This window comes from Protomyctophum bolini (genome assembly GCF_963924005.1).
Source record: "Protomyctophum bolini genome assembly, chromosome: 15".
NCBI classification, from domain to species: Eukaryota; Metazoa; Chordata; class Actinopteri; order Myctophiformes; family Myctophidae; genus Protomyctophum; species Protomyctophum bolini.
The window spans coordinates 23,295,675-23,311,719 of record NC_137876.1 but is presented as its reverse complement, the minus strand read 5'-3'; the positions used below and the strand labels follow the sequence as shown (position 1 = coordinate 23,311,719).

The 16,045-nt window shown below is 44.3% G+C and overlaps 1 protein-coding gene across 1 annotated transcript in view; it reads right to left on the bottom strand.

The window, feature by feature from the left end:
* Window positions 1-14,561, bottom strand: part of LOC308329486 (leucine-rich repeat and fibronectin type-III domain-containing protein 2) — a gene marked incomplete at its 3' end in the record, with an annotated part of 135,915 nt that extends 121,354 nt beyond the window's left edge. The window contains exon 1 of the mRNA XM_080783805.1: window positions 14,463-14,561. The remainder of the gene's footprint in view (window positions 1-14,462) is intronic.
* Between the last annotated feature and the right edge of the window lie 1,484 nt (window positions 14,562-16,045).

Sequence of the window (16,045 nt, the reverse complement as noted above, 5' to 3'; positions counted from 1 at the left end):
CCCCCCTGTTGTTCTGAGCTAAGCACTAGCTTGTGTAAGTAATGTGTGATTACATTCTAAGTCCATCCCGGTGATACATTTAGCTTTAATGGACATTGATCAGTGCCATGGTGTTTGCGTCTGTTACCTAATGATTCTAATGTCTTCCCAGATGTGTGAAGCTACTGATCTAGTTAATGTGCTGAACACAAACGTACTGTATAGTCAGTCGCCTGCTGGTAATTACATTTTCACTTTAACAAGATGCCAACATGCACAGTAGGCATTATAGGCAGAGGTGTCTGACAAAGAAGCATCCAAATGTGGAAGAACATCAACGTACAACCGCGTTATTGGCCCTGAGTGCACGATCAGAGTGAGCGGCATATACTGTAGTCAACAAAGCACGTGGTAAATAATTATACTGTAAGTAAAGTGCAAAGAAAACAATGCACTGCTTCAAAGAAACTAGGGTACCAGCCAGGTAAACAACAGACCTAGCATTTGTCTCTAAACAAATGAAACCTACAGTTTATTATTATTAGCATTTTTGTTCAATCTGAACAACATGAGAAGCTTTTAGCATTAGCAGACATGCAGCCGATAACCTTTTAGACTTTACTTCCATTTCTCAATCTCATTAGCTAGCTCAATGAACAGTATGGGACCGTGGCAACAGCCATAGAATATATTTTAAAAAAAAAGGTTATTCTTCCCTGTGACTAAATGCCAGGGGTACTAAGACTGAAAGTGTTGTCAGAGCATCCGTTGAGGGAACAGGATAAAAGAACACCATTGAGATAGCGCAGCGTCAATGTTCTCTGTGCGGCCCGAATGTTAGGGGAAAGCACAAAAGCAGCAGCCAAAGGGCCAAAGCTATCAATTCAGGCCCGGGAACAGAGATGCTTTGTGTTTTGCCATGGCCGAGTCTGTGCGGAGCTGGCACTCGGTAGTGTTTATCAGTCAGTAACAGCTCTCTTTGCAATCTTGTCAGGGCCAAGACCTTGCGAATGAGACCGGGGCAGCCAGCTGCGACTGTCTGTCACTGCCACTGGTCAGAAAATATGTCCCCTATAGCTTCGTTGCTCACGATCATCAATCATGTCACTATCAGCCACCGTGATCCTTGTCACAGCTAGCATGGCGTAACTATACTGTACGCATAGTACATACTGTATGACGCGTATGGAAGATGAGCACTTCATCTTCGATCCTCCAGGTCCCTGACATCCCTGACATCTGAGAAAACTCTTGTTTCAAAAAGTGATGTCGAACAAGTTGTCGAAATGAGTTTGTTTCAGCCATACTGCTGCTTGCGGAATGGAGGGGGCGGGGAAACGCACAGTGGTGGAAGTACTGACGCAAAAGTAGCAATCCGACAATCTAGAAATAGTCTGAGTAAAAGACATCAAAATATACAAAAGTAAAAGTATAATCACAATGCAGAATGGCCATTTCAGAGTCATATGTATCATGTTATTGGACTATACTGTAATTATTGATCATTAACCACTTCAGCCCTATTTAATATTTTGGCTATTTGAAAAAGGCTCAAGCTCACGACGTGCCGTGATGCATCACATTTTGAGCTTGTAAGTCTGCTAGTTTTGATTACCGGTAATCATAGTAGTGTAAAGTAGAAGTAAAGTATTAAACAAAAATCTATATTCAAGAAAAGTACCTCTTTGTAGGTGTACTTTGAGGTTTGAACTCTCTTCTCCACGACGCTTCGTTTCGCTTCACAGGTGCATTTGAAATGATGCTGATTAGGATTAAGCTCTAATTTAAAACATCTTTGAAATGCTTTGAATTTAGTTTTAAGATTTCCAACATGGGATCAGCGCTGCACTATAGTGGGAGTGTTTGTTAAAAGTTGCATTTGACGGCACAAGGCCACATCTCACGGGGGGCCTACAATGAAAAACTCCTTATTAATGCTCGGCTTACATGATACATGGCGGTGGAATATTAATAAGTGGCAGGCTTTTTTCCACCCAGAATGCTGAATAAAAATTTCAGACTGACAGTCATTGTTGCAAGCGAGCTATTTACCCCAGCAGGCGAACACTGGCGATAGCTTCTATGGGGATCTCGGTCGAGGTTAAGTCATGTGGACAAAGCCATTCTCAGCTAGGTGCCGGCAGCGCATTGTTCAGTGGTTATCTACTGGTATGTGCAGAGAGTTAATAATGGAAAGTAGCTCTACAAGCGCCGGATGAAGAATATCTTGCTGTCGGGCAGAAGTTTAATCCTATCACCTGATTTTAACTTGTGTTTTCTTTTGTGTGTTCTTTTTGGTGAATTAGTGCTCTGGGCCTACTTGATCATGCACAAAAGCATCAATGGTAGCAGATCCACAAGCTATTTTTTTATTTGAATCCTGAAAAGTAACAGTTTTGAACTGGTTTCCATCCGACAGAGACAATCTGCAATGCATTGTTTTGGATGGTCCATGGGGGGAGGCGCAAGCTGTTGGTTAATCAAAGACAACAATCAGCATGAATCCAGATTAGCCAGTTCTTGATTGGAATAATGGGTAGTTTGGAGCAATGGAACAGGCACCATGAATGGAAGAAATTAGCGAGTTGGATTTGATCGATATGGAAATTTAAAGACTAATTTCTCTCTCTACGGGAGATTCTGCAAAACAGTCAATTCCTGCTGCCTTTGAGGGTATTTTCCTCAAAATAATTACATTGGCGGGTGAAAAGCTGTTGCACTTCTTTCATCTCTGAGGGTGTTTGCCCTATTCTCAAAGCAATGTGCATCGTTGCTTTTTCCCCGTTTGAAACTAGACGTTACTTGCAGCGATTTAGAACAACATGACAGCACAAAAAAACAAGAAAAAATCTAAGGATTAGGGCCGATTCATACTCCTATTTAACCGCTGTTTCGGCGCTGTAGTGCCGAAATGATTTCGGCTCATCAGAAAATTTCAGTAGCACCGAAGAGGCGACTTTAGGACGGCACTCGATCTGCATGTACTCACTCATTTATGACACCCGTGACCCTATACTGCCATCTGGGTGGTACAATAGGGTGCTCAATAGGGACTATGGTTACACTTAAGCAATATTACACGCCTGCGGTGCCGTAGGAACTCGCCATAGTGTGCAATAATGGCGATAATGAACACCTTCGAGTGTAATATTGCAATTATACAACAGTTACCCTTAAAACTAAGATTATCGCTGAAAAAAAAAAAAAAATCAATGACAGGTGTAGCCACTATACGACCACAAATGTCCCAAGAAACTATAGCTAGCCTAGCCACCGAGTCTGCTGCGCTCTGAGAGAAAAGCACAGCTGAATTATTTGTTTTGATTAGCCGTTCCAATATCATGGTTAAAGCCGTTTCAACCAATCAGATTGCTTCCTCGAAACGACCTGTTGTATAATTCACCTGCTAACTTGTGTGTGTGTGTGTGTGTGTGTGTGTGTGTCTAAAGATAGCGTATATAGCAGATAACTCCTTGTCCCTGCAGGACTAGGAATGAATCTGTCCGGCGCCTTAGCCTTCCCACTCTGTCTCAATAAAGGGGGAGAAGATGTGATGTGGAGCAGATTGTCCACTCGCTTTAAAAAGAACAAATCGTTCATATTAACTCGCCCCGTCGCTACTTTCACTTCACATAACCCGCATCACCTTGTGTGCCACCGTTGGACTGTGCACCGCTCCGTTCTCTCCAGCACAAACTACTGTATAACTGAGGCAGTGTTTACGCTGTCCGGGCTGTCTGCCCCGGGTGATAACTGCATGCCTAATGCCTGATTTTGGTTGCACCATGACGTATCGCGCAACAGAAATGGCTCGTGTACAAGCTCACATGTTGCAAGCATATAAGTAAACGTGTTGTGAACTTGTAGATCTGCTATCTCTGGTGCGTGACAGCAGCATGCAATCAGGAATACGATTATTCAGACTCAGCGCCTGAGGCTGTGTGCCATGTCTTTGTCTTCTGGCAGTGTGCCAACGGCAGGAACGGAAAAAACGAATAACCCCAGACCCCAAGGTGCTGAAGCTCCATTCATTCAAAGTACAGGCTTATAGTCTCCGCGGTGTGTGTGCCGCATGCATATTGGTTGACTACAAACAACGTAGTCAGTGATGAAGGACTATAGGTCCTGCAAGTGAAGAATGACTGTTACATTCATTTCAGAATTATTTTTGAACTGCTGTTTTATTTGCATGTGCTGCGGTAAGTTAATTACCAGTGGCACTATACATTTACTACTTACATGGGGCAGCAGCCATAGGCGAGTGTTCAGTGAGCCCGGCGAAAAAGGAACTGAAAAGTTTGCACACTGTAGCTCAGCTCCCAGTAAAGCATTTATTCAAAAACGTTGAACAACGCAGGGCCGTGCAGAGAACAGTGAGGGGGCAGGGGCTCAAACCCCAGAAAAGGGCACATGTGTGGGCGAGCGTAGCATGCGCCGATTTTTGGGGGTGGTCTTTTTGTGGGGTCCGTCACCTTGTGCCGCTTTGACCACTGTGGGTGTTCATTAGGTCTGGTTAGTGAGCCTGCCTGGGCAACCCTAACGTTATGGCAGGTGGTTAGATTCCAGGCCAGGCATGTGGTGATCTGTGTTCCTGAGCAAGACTCTTAACCCTGTGTGTGTGTGTGTGTGTGTGTGTGTGTGTGTGTGTGTGTGTGTGTGTGTGTGTGTGTGTGTGTGTGTGTGTGTGTGTGTGTGTGTGTGTGTGTGTGTGTGTGTGTGTGTGTGTGTGTGTGTGTGTGTGTGTGTGTGTGTGTGTGTGTGTGTGAGAATCTCTCAGGACAGATTCAGCTGAACCTGCCAGCAGTAATGCATTAAACATAATGTTGTCGTTAGTTTGGGAATAAACACAGAAGCACCCAGGAGGAAGTGGCTAAAAAGGGAGAGTCAAGGGAGGTCCAATGGGGAAATGAGTGTTGCATGAGTATGAAGTACAGTGAAAAGAAAAGTATTACAAATATCGATGAACAAGATAAGGTCTTATAATGGCTGCCAATTTCGGACGTCATGTGGCCAGTCTGTAACATGTTTTTTTTGGTGTCATTTTTGGGGCTTTTTTCCTTTGTTAATATATGTATCAGGTAGACAGGAAACAGGGAGAGAGATGGGGGGGAAGACACACAGTAAAGTCCATCAGGATCAGGACTCGAACCCGCGACACACTGATGCTGGATTACCATGCAGCCGAGGTGCTAAGCCGGCCCAGGCCCCATGCAGTCTTCAGTGTGACATCAGTATTAGGATGTCAGTCTTCTCTATATTTGGGCAAAGGATCAGCCCGATCCGACCTCCATTGACTTTGAATTTTTAATTTCAATATAGATAGTCACGATATTAATTAATATGTGAAATTGCATTTGAGGAGTTACTTTTTTTGGCTTCCTGGCAGCGTGCACAAGAAATGTGGGGCTTATCAGTCGAGTGGTTGGCGATATTAGCCTCGGGCACACACACGCACACGCACACACACACACATGGGGGGATATGGCAAAAAGGAAGGAATGAGTCACTGTCATTGGCAAACAAAGCTAAAAACGCTGTCTAGATCAGGGATGTCAAACAAATTTTGCCGTGAGTGATTGTATGACAGGTGACATGATAAGGGCCACAAACAAAGTTGCAGAGGCGCATACTTCGCCTATTTTCAAAATTATTTAAATTATGAAATTGTGGTTAAGTAATTAAAAACAAGGAAAAGACAACATGCGTTCAATATCATCACCATTATCCAAAATCCCAGACAATATCACACAAGCGGAACTTATCTCTCCATGCCCCTGAGCAAAATATAGATATGGGGTGGGTGGCGCATATAACGATATCGGAAATCCCAGATAACATTGTGAAATCGATAAATAATACAGTATTATAAACCTTACAGCCGTTTATTATTCATGTTAAGACACTGAGAGAATCACCCAAACATGGTCTGAGGGGTCAATTGAAACTCCACATGGAAGGCTGCTTTTACTTTGAGGAGATGGGGGACTGCCCCGGGCTCCTCGCACTGTGAAATGAGAAAGGTAGACATGGAAATTAGATATTCCGCTTGTCTTGCTGTGACAGAGCTGCAGGGCCCTGTGGCTGTCGAGAGCATCTGACCATCTTTTTGGTTGGCACTTGCAGCTATTTTATTTTTTGCACATTTTATGAGCACACACTTGTGCCTTGCTGGTTTTTTGGTTGGTTGCTCTGAGGGAAGAAATAACTATCTAAAAGAGAATATTGACAACTGCCTGTGCTTTTGCAGACGATAAAGTAAACAGCTGGGTCACATGTTTAAAGGTATAAAGAAGTACGCCAGGTCTCAGTCAGAAAAGTGTGAATTGAAGGATCTCTACACTGTAAAATGCCACGTCTTGTGTTAACACCCAGAGATAAATTAGCACCAAGGACTTTACTGTGTGTGTGGCTATATTGAATTGGAAAGCCAATTTATATTTCCAATATCATTTTCTAGATATATGGCTTTCTTTTATGGGGAGGGGGAGTTCAGAATAGTTAGCCCGGCTATTGAATAAAGCACTTTTGGGTTCAACCTTGAATGAACATTGAATGAGCCCACAAAGTCACAATCGCTGCAGAATGACTCCCAGAGGAATATCGAATCTTTTGTCATATACTGTAGTTCTCAGGACTTTGCCGCTGAGAGAGCGTATAGCCCAAAGCTTAAGCTACACATTACAGTCAGCTAAAGGGGAATATATTTGATGTACGGATGGGGAAAGTGGGCTGGAGTTTTCCTTTCAATGTATTCCTTGTTGGATTGAAAGGCAGGCACTCTGATTGAACCGTGCTCCATTTCTGTTGATTATTCTGTTGAGCAATTGTTGCTTTTGTGCTCCACATGCCTCACCATAACTTGTCATAACATGCCTCCTATGGGCGTGTGCGTGTGTGCGTGTGTGTGTGTGTGTGTGTGTGTGTGAACACCAGATGACTGCCTAATCCGTTCTCGTCTGAATCAACTCGAATGAACACTCTAATAAACACACACTTTCCGCAACTGTAACGTCACTGCGGATAGACTGGATTGGTGCTGCTGAACACCACAAGTTAACCTGCGGCTGAAAACGAGGCCAAAGCTGTATTCAAGAGAACGGCAACAACAGAGTAATTGGCTGGGGACAACAGAAAGGGAGGAACTGCAAAAATTAGAATGTCTGCTTTCAGCGCAGCCAATATGGAATTATGTTTTCTCACAGACTATTGAGCGAACGAGTGATAGACGGGAAAACAATAAACAGTGTTGGTCTCTATATTTAGTCCAACTCATTTAACCTGAGGGAGTTGGAGATGTTTCCATAACAGAAATTCTAGTTTTGTAGAAACACAACTGCGCTGATTCAGTGATTATCTTATCTTCCTGTTCACTTCAGTCAAGTTTCACATAGAAGCAGCCATATTTCCTGGTCTCTGCAGTGGCACGTCACCTAAATGGTGCAACATGTGTTTCTTAACCACTTAAACTGCGGCATTCGTATTGTGCGCTTATCGCTCAGCTATTTTCAGCGAAAGCAGAAAACAGAAATGACACTATGGTTAACAGAAGGGAGCTGGAGGGTGGCGATCCTCATTCCACATAGCCAAAGACACCAAGAGCTGCCAGCCATCTAACTAGTGCTGTGGGAACCAACACATGGGCACCGGTCATGAGGACGTCCCACATTCATATACCGGTATGTGGATGTACTCAAGAAAGACTCAGGAGTGCAAAGCACCAACAAACTGACCAGATGTATGGAGAACTGGGATGACTGGAAGCGACGACGGAGGACGACCTAGAGAGAGAGAGAGAGATTATGCCCTCAAGAGTCTGATGCTCTGCCGGATGCCCTTTGGCCTGAAGAAGGCCTGGCCTTTAGCCCGCTGCGTGCTCCAGGAAAAGGGACCGAATTAGAGCGCATTCTGGCTGGGAGTTCCAATGTCCATCAAATTTTATTTATAGAGCACATTTTCAAAGACCAGGAGGCCAACCAAAGTGCTGTACAGGAAACATGACACAAGTAACATAGTAAAACAAAATCAAAGCAACACAAAAAGTACACAGGTTAATTAGGTCAAACATTGAAAGCCAGGGAGAAGAAATGGGTTTTGAGTAAAGACTTAAAGGCCTCTAAGGAGGGAGCAGACTTAATATGAAGGGGCAGACAGTTCCAGAGTTTGGGGCCAGCCACCGAAAAGGCACGGTCACCTCTGGACCTGTAATTGGAATTGGGCACAGTCAGGAGCCGCTGGTCAGCTGACCTCAGGGCCCTGGATGGGGTGTAAGGGACCATGAGTGACGATAAATACAGGGGGGCCAAACCGTTTAGAGATTTAAAAACAAATAATATAATCTTAAAATCAATTCTAAATTTAACGGGAAGCCAGTGGAGGGAGGCAAGAACGGGAGTGATATGATCACGCCTCCTCGTACCAGTGAGTAGGCGCGCGGCAGCATTTTGGACAAGCTGCCGAATAACTGTCTGAGGGTGGACTGGTCCATACCTACATATAGCGCGTTGCAATAATCGAGCCGCGATGAGATAAAGGCGTGGAAAAAAGCTATAATAAGCATACAATGGATCCAATCAGTGTCTATTCCATGTGCCTACATTTCTTTTAGCTTGGGTTGCTTCTTCCTCTGAAATGCTACAAAGCATTGCATTACACAAGATTACAAAAGGCCAAGAGTATACAGACCAGCGGGTGGCGGATTTAGCCGCGGTTGCCGCGGGTGAACTCGCAGTTTAGGGTGGATTTGGGTCAATTCAATTATTATAAATTAATATTGGATAAACTGCGGGTGAAGTAATGCGGGAAATAAATTAATGGCACCTATCTATATGCTTATAGCTTTTAAAACGCACAACATCTCGGCGTGCGTGCGTTTTAATTTTAGTATTTTAATTTAATCCTTTTTCCATGATATGGCACAAATTAGCTGCCTATGAAGTTGGGTCCTGTTGCACAACAAAAACAACACAGTGGTCTCCTACAGGCAGCTACGCTAAAGTTGCTAACAGGCAGCTAGTGAGTCTGAGAGAAACTTAAAACTAAGTAAAACAGAAGGGAGGAATATACGTTTGGTGTGGGACTGGGAGTCTTTTAAGTTCTTCACCCTGCCGATGACCGCTGGATATGCTGTATGAAAATACGTGAGAACGTGGACGGCGTGTTACCATGGAAACACTACGTAACATTGGTGAACTGTCGAGAGAGTGGTGGGTGACATTGTTTGTACAAGTACGTATAAATAGTCGATCTACAAGCTCACAACGCTTCGCAAGCGACGCGGTGTGAGCTTGTAGATTGCAATACTGTATACGCTGGGCGCTTCCCTGCGCAGCGGATTGCGGGTGGTGCAGATTAATAAATTGGATTAATTAATTAATTGCGGTCGGATAACGGGCGGATTATAATTATGCACACTCGGATTCGGGTGACAAAAAAGCTCATCCGCTGATCTCTAGTATGTACAGTATATATACACAGTGTGTTTGTATGCGCGCGCACGCACGCACGCACACACACCACCTTTTAGAACTTGCTGCCTATGTGGCATCTAGGTGAGTTATGTGATTTCAGTGCAATGGATGACACATTTTATTTATTTTCTAAAGGGCACAAACTCTTATATGACTAGACTAAATCTTTATGGATCAATACTCTGTAATGTCCACAAATAGCCTTAAGAACAGTAGGCTATACAGTACATATAAAGTGATGGAAAAGGCAAAGCAATAAAAATGATACACATGAACTACTACATGGCAAAATCCTGTGTGTTAATTTGTGTGTGTGTGTGTGTGTGTGTGTGTGTGTGTGTGTGTGTGTGTGTGTGTGTGTGTGTGTGTGTGTGTGTGTGTGTGTGTGTGTGTGTGTGTGTGTGTGTGTGTGTGTGTGTGTGTGTGTGTGTGCGTGCGTGCGTGTGTGCGTGCGTGCGTGCGTGCGTGCGTGCGTGCGTGCGTGCGTGCGTGCGTGCGTGCGTGCGTGCGTGCGTGCGTGCGTGCGTGCGTGCGTGTGTGCGTGTGAGTGCGTGCGTTGAATTTCCGGTTGAATGCCGTGCCAGTGAAAGGACTGAATCAGTGCTCGCAGTAAATGAGTTAAACTTTCAGTACCAGAGTGCTTCAATGAACCCTTCCGGTCTTTGAGGAAGTTAGCATCTCCACTTCTATTCTGTTAGAGTATATATATTAATAGAGACGGCACCCGAGTTCTCCTCCCATCCACTTGCATTAAGTTGCTCAAAAGCGCATGAGGCGATTTCACTCCTCCTTCCGGGTAGGAACAGAGTGCATTCTGGGATAGATTGGGCCAAACTCATGAACGCGCTGGCCGTTGACTATTCATTGCACGCGTTCAGCGTTCACGTGTCATCATGAGCAAAGTCAACGGACCAGCGTGTTCATGTGTTTGACCCAGCGCTGCAATACCAAATTCGGCCACTATGTCCATTTCGCCTCAGGGTTTCCTCTGGGTGCCGTCTCTATTCATATATACTCTAAGGCTGAAACCTTGCCTTGCAAGTCTATTACTATAGTCTATCTCTATGACGGATGTCATAGACTTGCTACATAAATGACAAAACCAAGATGTCTTGTTTATTCTCTAACTGTCGTGTCACATCAGATTCGAACCAGGGTCCCCCACACAAGTGTTGACCTTCATACCACTGAGCTAAAGAGGACGGGGATAAATTGCTTTTTGACCTTCGGATAGTACCACCTGCAACCAGCAGTGGTCAAACTAGGATATAGGCTTATACTAGTGTATACACTTCTCAACAGAAGAGCAGGGAGACAGAATACAACCAGGGCAACTATGCAGCAAGTTACATTTTATTAACATGCTCTGCCATACAGATTGGTCAAAAGCTACAGCCATTTGGGGTTGTTAGCTTGGAAAAGTTTGACAACCACTGTATCCTACTAGAATAGAGCATATTCTCGTCACCCCCTCCCCTCACCACTCACCAGCAGATTATAATGCAGTACTGAGGGGGAAAAAACTGAGGTTTGGGGGCTAATTCCCAAAGTTATTTTCCACTCAATTTGGGACTTCAATTACATTCCAATCGTCGGCATAAAATAAAAAATTGCCTGAACCAAACTGGAATGAATCCCTTGTCATTCAAGGTTTTATTTTAGTGAGTTGAGATTGGAATGCGGCGGAAGCCAACACTGATCCTCTCCCCTCCTCCCGCCTTTCTCCTCCTCCTCTCCCCCATTTATCTCACGCGCAAAACAACAGCTCTCTCTAATATCTCATTGCAGCTTTGCTTCAAATCGAAGCTCTTCCCTGAGGTAAAAGTGCCCTACATCCGTGTGCATCCTCAGCATCCATCTGGCATTCGAGGACACATGCAGGCAGGCACCGTGTGTTGGCCGTAATCACAGCTTCTCTGGTTTCTCAAGGCCAGTCCATTTTGGGCAGCATGTGTTGACATAATGGAATAAAAAGCTGGACACACTACTCCCATTGGTAAAAGTACCAATACTGCCATATTAATATTCTGTTACAAGTAAAAGTCTGGAATTCAATATGTACAAAAGAGTAAAATATCCAGAACCAGCACAAAAGCCCCTGCCCGGGCTTTGGACCTTATTACCTCCATATATGGAGCTGGCCTGTTCTGACATCTGCATAGACTCCATATTTGTGCATGCCTGACAAAGAGCTCCATATGTGGGCATAAAAGGGACACCGACATAATAACTGACTGGGGTATGCATGCATTTCCAACTTGCATCGTTCCAAGTAGGCCAGTGCCCAACCGGCACCGCTAGTTGTGCAGAACTTGTAAAGCTTGTAAATCGGCTATTTTCAAATTGCCGAAGGGTTGGACTAATAATAATCTAAATCTACAAAGTAACTATAAAGCTGTCAAATAAATGTAGTGGAGTAAAAGTACAATATTGGGATATGAGGTGGAGTAGAAGTAAAAGTATTGGAAATTGGAAATATTCAAAGTACAGATACCTCAAAACTGTACAGTAAGTAAGTAGCCTTGCCGAGCCATGGGGCCCATGAGGCATGCAGGAGCCTATCCTGTTTCTGTAGCGTGAGGCAGCTTGATGTACAAGTAACACCCCCTGGACAAAACGCTAGTATGTCGCAGGAACATACATGACTGACGATTCGTGCCAGTAAATAAATGCCAGCCTATCAGAGTCTACATGTCAACATATCAGTGTGGTGATTGTCAGTAATGAGGTGTTCAAGACATAGGCCTAATACGGTTAATGTGAGAAATAGTCCTGGTTCCCCTCCCCCATGGTTATAGCATCATGATCTAGTTCAGTGGTTCCCAAAGTGGGGTCCGGGGACCCCCATGGGGTCCTTGAGGGAGTTCCAGGGGGTCCCCAGCTAAATGATAGTTTGGAACCAAATGGAGCCTTATGGGTCTGCATGTAACTCAGAGTGTTTTGTACACAATGTTCACAATGTCCATTTGTACACAATATAAATTGGGGTCTCAGAGATATAGAAATGCCATTAAATGGGGGTTCACACATAACCTAATTCATGTCAAACTGGGGGTCCTTGAAATTAAACGGGCTGAGAATCACTGCTAGAACCGTATAAAATCTTCTCTTATGGGAGGTCCCTGCAGTATATCTTTTCAAATGGAGGATGAGTGTCAATTTGGGGGTCCCTGACATGAAAACGTTTGGAAACCACTGATCTAGTTAGTGGACACTGAAACCTAACGTCCCCAGGCATATAGAAACCTAGAATAGAAACAATTCAATCAATATAGCGATCGATTATAAAAATCACACCCGTGTGAAGTGAGGGGCACTCTTATCATCTTACAACAATACAAATACAACATCTTACATCAATTACAACATAATGTTTGTTTAAGCATGGGTGCTAATGTCCCAGAATTATAGCTGTATATACAGTAGGAGGGGCTATATAGCGCCCCTCAAAAATAGGCTTGCAACTATAGACAGTATATAGGGACATTTGTTATTGCTATTTTTTTTTTTGGTATATGCAACGGCAATCGGGCTGTCTGAGTATGTGATGGAGCAGTATAACTAGAATGGGTGGAATAGTAGTCAGTGACTCATAAGTGTGAGTGATACGCTATCACACATACAAATGTATGAGCATCCAAAAAAACATCCAGTCCAAGCACATAAACCAAATGCGTATAGGTTTCTTGCTGCAAAGCCTTCGCATTTCTCTATGGACGGTGACAAACGCCCATTTAACTTAATACATATATCATTACTGTAAGCTATACACATGACTCTCCTTCCCTTTAAAGGTCACAGTCTTTCACCCCGACTGCTGTGTGATCTTTGATCTTGTTCGAGACTGTGTGAAATTGAGATGCGTGGTGCGGCTGCAATGTTCGCCTAGCCCTGGCGTGCTGTCGAGACACATGGTGCGCTCTCCGTGGTGCTGAAATGTCAACGCTCTGTTACTGCCTATAGTGTACCCTATATACGCCACAGTAGTCTCGGTCGCGGACATAGCACAATAATACAGCTTTACTGGTCAAGGGTACAGCCGTGGGGACTCATGTGTTACAGCACAAGACAGACAATCATGCGAGCAGCACTGCTCGCATGCACTCGCAGTTATTATTAACCGCAAAAGGATAATATTAAAGTGTGTTGTGGCGCAGTTATCACGCCCATGGTGGTGCCTGATCAGTGATCAGCCCCCCGACCCATCCCATAACACACACACACACACACACACACACACACACACACACACACACACACACGCACACGCACACGCACGCGCGCGCGCTTAAAAGACTATAATAAGTGAACAATAATGGAAACTTGAAATCCCCGCGCGCGCGCACACACACACGCACACACATGCACACAAAAACACACACACACACACACACACACCTTCGCTCCCCCACGCGTCCACGCCAGCAGCAGGTCATTACACAAAACGTGCATATACCACAGCAAAAAAGTGCAACTCTATATACACATTAGTCATTGAGCCATCTTGATTTTCTTTTTCTAAACAATTGAACGCCCTCGCTGCTCCGCTTGGTCAGTGTTCAGTAGCCTAATTGCCATTGAACTTGGCACCGCATGGTCGGTCTCCACCTTATGGGTGGATAGGATACATTACATATAGCCTAACAGCGTTTTCTGAGTGGGCAGACAAACACTTTTAGCCCATAAGCATATACCGGTAGCCTAAACAATAATTGCGTTTAATTGAAATGTCATATTGTGCTCAAAACGTATATAACCTACTGTAAGTCAATGACACGAACGAGGTATATAGGCTAATGTGCGCATAATGACATTTGACAGACAACGATCATTATTCGGTTTACATTGGCCTCGATACAATTTCACCCTTAATCCATGCATCTGAAAGGGGAGTTGTCTGTCAGGAAACTCACAACTCACATCAATTATATTGAACATTTTGATCCCGGTCGTGGCATAACGAGCCTCGTTGCACGAATAGGTGGAATAGTGTTCACTTGGAAATGATCAACTTACCTTCAGAAACGAACAAGTATCCATTGTGGTGCTGCCAGATCTCTATATTCTCGTCCCGTTTGGGCTACAGCTGCTCCTTTCCACGGCATCTAATTCCACGAGACCAACAGCAAAACGGAGGAAGACCCATGCAGCCGCATCGCGTCTTTTAACCTCTCTCTGGCGCTCTAAAACCTGCGCTATAGAGCCAAAGCAGGCGACGACAGCTTCACCGCGTATATCGTTTCCCCTTCAAGTTTAAAATAACTATACCTCGATCTGTCGAGTTTCGAGTATCTGTATCTCCAGCAGCAGGCAGCACGCATTCCAGACGGCGTTCAAAGTGCTACATATGGCACACGGTGCGGGACTATCACTATTCTGCTTTCTCCCCAGCAGTATAGTTAACACAGTTCTCGGAAAACAAAAGGTGTCCTTTTCCTATAGCCTTGCAATATTTCTGTTAAAGCAGCGACTCCGCTCCGGGTATACCGTACTCCCCCGAGTCCAAGAGAGGAAGGAAAGAAATGCAATAATCCAAAAAAATAAAACGTTTTAAAGTCAAAGCAAATCGCTATGTTATTGTGTGCGTGGAACGGACAGGTGTCCGCGCGCGCTCGGAGAGGTGCAGGCAGAGCGATCTATGCGCGACCGAGACTGAAATGGAGTTGTGCACATAGCCCTATAGATGGCACAAACACAAACGGCATGAAGTATCACAGTCCATTTTGAGAAGAGCCAGGTTGGCCTGTATACTAGGCCTACTAATCAAAGAGTGATATATTATATTAGTGGCTATTTGACTATAGGCCTATATGCTGAAAAGCCCTAGTCTGGAGGCACTATAGTAGGCCTATATGTTGTTCAAGGCACCGACTTCTGCGGATTAAGCAGCGACCATGGATTAGTGCTTAAGGTTATTTAGCCTTGAGAGCAGAGTATAGCCTATCAGATTGTGGCGATAAGGTACGTGCATGGGCCTCAAAGCCATGCTGTAAGTGTAAACAAATGAAAAGCCAACATACAATAACACGCATGTCATTGCTGCAACAGTAATAATAATAATAATAAAACTTTATTTGTATAGCACCTTTCATGACATGAAATGCAGCTCAAAGTGCTTTACAGAGAAATGGAGGATAAAAGAAAAGCATGGCAACAACATTAAAAACAAGCAGTAATGCAGTGAGGACATGAATAACAAAAAATAAAAAAATAAAAGATCAATTAAAAGCAATGTTGTAGAAGTGGGTCTTGAGCTGAGCTTTAAAAATGTCTACAGAGGCTGCCTGACGAAGGTACAGTGGAAGCTTGTTCCATACCGACGTGTAACCGAAGTGTAACCTTAACCTATCCATCATCAATATTTACTGTGCACTGTTATTGTCAAAGGGGAATTGGAACTGGTAGTGGTAAACGTACGTATAATTAACTATCTAGGCTAGTAGGCTCCACATTTTAAGCACATGATCTTCATCCTCACCACAGGAGTAAACTGATCACACTGGGGGACGGGGGACAGGACGCAGGTCGTCGGGATCGGGACTCGAACCCTTGACAGGCTGTCAGGCTGGATTACCAGCCTATAGGCCACCCTGGGCCAA